Source organism: Liolophura sinensis, chromosome 1 (assembly GCF_032854445.1).
Source record: "Liolophura sinensis isolate JHLJ2023 chromosome 1, CUHK_Ljap_v2, whole genome shotgun sequence".
NCBI classification, from domain to species: domain Eukaryota; kingdom Metazoa; phylum Mollusca; class Polyplacophora; order Chitonida; family Chitonidae; genus Liolophura; species Liolophura sinensis.
Window position 1 is genome coordinate 36,952,921 of NC_088295.1, and position 3,333 is coordinate 36,956,253.

Genomic DNA, 3,333 nt, shown 5'->3' on the forward strand with positions numbered 1-3,333 from the left:
GCTCGAACAACAGGAGTCGGGAAACCGCTGTATTTGTGATTCCTCGATGAAAATGACTCAATACATCGGGAGGACTCCCTACAGCGCCATACCGGTGACATGCTCGAACAAAAGGAGTCGGTAAACCGCTGTATTTGTGATCCCTCGATGAAGATCGCTCAATACATCGGGAGGACTCCCTACAGCGCTGTACCGGTGACTTGCTCGAACAACAAGAGTTGGTAAACTGCTGTATTTGTGATTCCTCGATGAAGATCTCTCAGTACATCGGGAGGACTCCCTACAGCGCTATACCGGTGACTTGCTCGAACAAAAGGAGTCGGTAAACCGCTGTATTTGTGACTCCTCGTTGAAGATGACTCAATACATCGGGAGGACTCCCTACAGGGCTGTACGGCTGACTGCTCGAACAACAGGAGTCGGTAAACCGTTGTATTTGTGATCCCTCGATGAAGATCGCTCAATACATCGGGAGAACTCCCTACAGCGCTGTACCGGTGACTTGCTCGAACTACAGGACTCGGTAAACAGTTGTATTTGTGATTCCTCGATGAAGATCTCTCAGTACATCGGGAGTCGGTAAACCGCTGTATTTGTGATCCCTCGATGAAGATCTCTCAGTACATCGGGAGGACTCCCTACAGCGCCATACCGGTGACTTGCTCGAACAAAAGGAGTCGGTAAACCGCTGTATTTGTGACTCCTCGTTGAAGATGACTCAATACATCGGGAGGACTCCCTACAGGGCTGTACGGCTGACTGCTCGAACAACAGGAGTCGGTAAACCGTTGTATTTGTGATCCCTCGATGAAGATCGCTCAATACATCGGGAGGACTCCCTACAGCGTTGTACGGCTGACTGCTCGAACAAGAGGAGTGGGGAAATTTGTGATTTCTCGATGAAGATGAGTCGGTACAGCACGGTATGAGAGATTGCTTCCTGAAAACGAATTTGCACTGCGATGTGTGAGGGACTGCTCGACCGTCAAGACCTAGTACAATACGCTATGTATGATTGTCCTACAGACGTGACTCGCTAGAATGCTGTATGTGTGAGCTAGTGATGACTATAGAGATCAAGATGACTTAGTACAGGTCCGCATTGTATATTCGATTAATGTGACTTATAGTAAGACCTATCAACCCTACATGTCTCTGATCGCATGACTGTGGGACATCACCATTGGCTCATTTCTGTAGCATGGCCATGCCTGGTCATGAGGTGTGGGATTTCACACGACTTTGTATATAGCTGAATATACGACCGTGGCATATTTATAGTGTATGTGATGTGCTGCCGACATGGCTCAATCCAACTCTGTAACGTTCTTATGTCATCACCATTCCTTATGCCCGGCTACAGAAGCTAAGGTACCGTTGTACAGTCCATGATCAGCTCACTGATTCTATGCCTATTCATCGCCATCACCATTCTCACAACGATGAAATCAACAGTTGTATCAACAGCACTCAGCAGGAGTATACATACACCACTCTATTCCCGCACTTTTCGATGAAATCGGTAACATTCAGTATAATTTATTTATTTATTTATGTATTTATTTATTTGAGTGATATTTTACTCCGCACTCATTTATACGACGGCGGTCAGCATTATGGGAATACATCGGGCAGAATTCGGAGAAACCCACCCATGAAAAGCCTGAACAACTATAAGGCATTGATCCATTCATGAACAATATAACTATAAGGCATTGATCCATTCATGAACAATAGAAGGCATTGATCCATTCATGAACAATATAACTATAAGGCATTGATCCATTCATGCTGCTGAATAAGAATCAACCTGATTTGCTTAACTTGATGCTTAGTGTATTGATTCCCAAAGATGTCACATGGAATCAGTTTTCGGGGTTTTGTTCCGTACCTGCTAGGTCTGCACATGTTATTCATTAACGGGTAAATGTCTTTTTGCTAAACAGATCTTACGGTTTCATCTGGTTCATTTGTGTTCACATTTGTTTCAAAAAGATTTCTTTTCTGCGTAAGCTTTAATCGCCACCTGAAAAATTCGCCCAAAATGGGTATATCTAGAGAGCTTCTAAATCTACGTTATACTAAGTTGTATAACAATGCTGGATATGCTTGCCTACATCGTAACCAATTGCTAACGGTTCCAGGTCCATAAACCATAGATGAACTTCACGTAAACGGTTGTAAATGTGTGAGTGTGCATACACCTTGATCATGATCAACTGATGTGGACAGCTGTAAATGTGCATGTTATACCTCTCAAGCATAATTTGTGACTTGTAGCGTACATCGATTCCAACCTAAGCTGTAAATGTTATCTTGACGTATGTATAAATGACGTGTGATCTTAGGTTTATTGTATTATGTATGTTTGCACTACGTTTAGATATGTCTGAGTCTTAGTGTACTTTATTTTAAGACAACGGTCTTACACAGAGGTGTTGTGATAGTATAATTGTGAAATACATATAGATTCTTCCGCAGAGACGAGTAAAGACGACATTATGAAATGCATCTAGCTATGTCAATGCATACGAGACTTTTTGTTGTTCCATTGCTTTTGTAAGCACATCGATCTAGTTTGTTGACCAGTATTGAAAGACAAAGAACAGGAATGGCATTAAAGGAGACAATAAAGTGAGACAATAAACTTCTGCCTGTCTCTCTATGGTATATATATATATATATATATATATATATATATATATATATATATATATATATATATATATATATATATATATATATATATATATGTGTTTTGGCACGTTTGAACCTACATATGCAGGATGCTAAGTAAGGAGTACATGTGAGTGATAGAATGGTAGCAACGACTGTATATTCATATACAAGATGGTCTTCCGATGCCGATGAAAATGTACAGCCCGTTATCATTGGACCCCAGTTACAATTTATGAAAGCAATTCAGATTATCTCGACCCTTGTCATTTAACCTTGCTTTTAAGACATACACGTCATGACGCTGAAGTAGCTCTTTAACATCAATGCTTATCCCCAGTGCTGTCGGATGAAAAAGAGCGCCCCAGTTTATCATACAATGATAAGAAACAGACAACAACCAATACCGATGTCGCCTTGTTCCCTGTGACCAAAACTATTACCGTTCAGCACAAAAAGTGTCAAATGTCATATACTATATATTCAAGGTTAACATCTATAATCCAGTTGGTGACAGCTGACGCCGCTTGGTCCAATTTGCTTTCAGTTGGGCGATATTCCCCATTGCACACGGTGTACTGTACAGGACAAACAGAATATTTTCTGAAGTTGTACGTGCCATTAGGTAATCATAGTAAATGCATGTATCATGGCTGT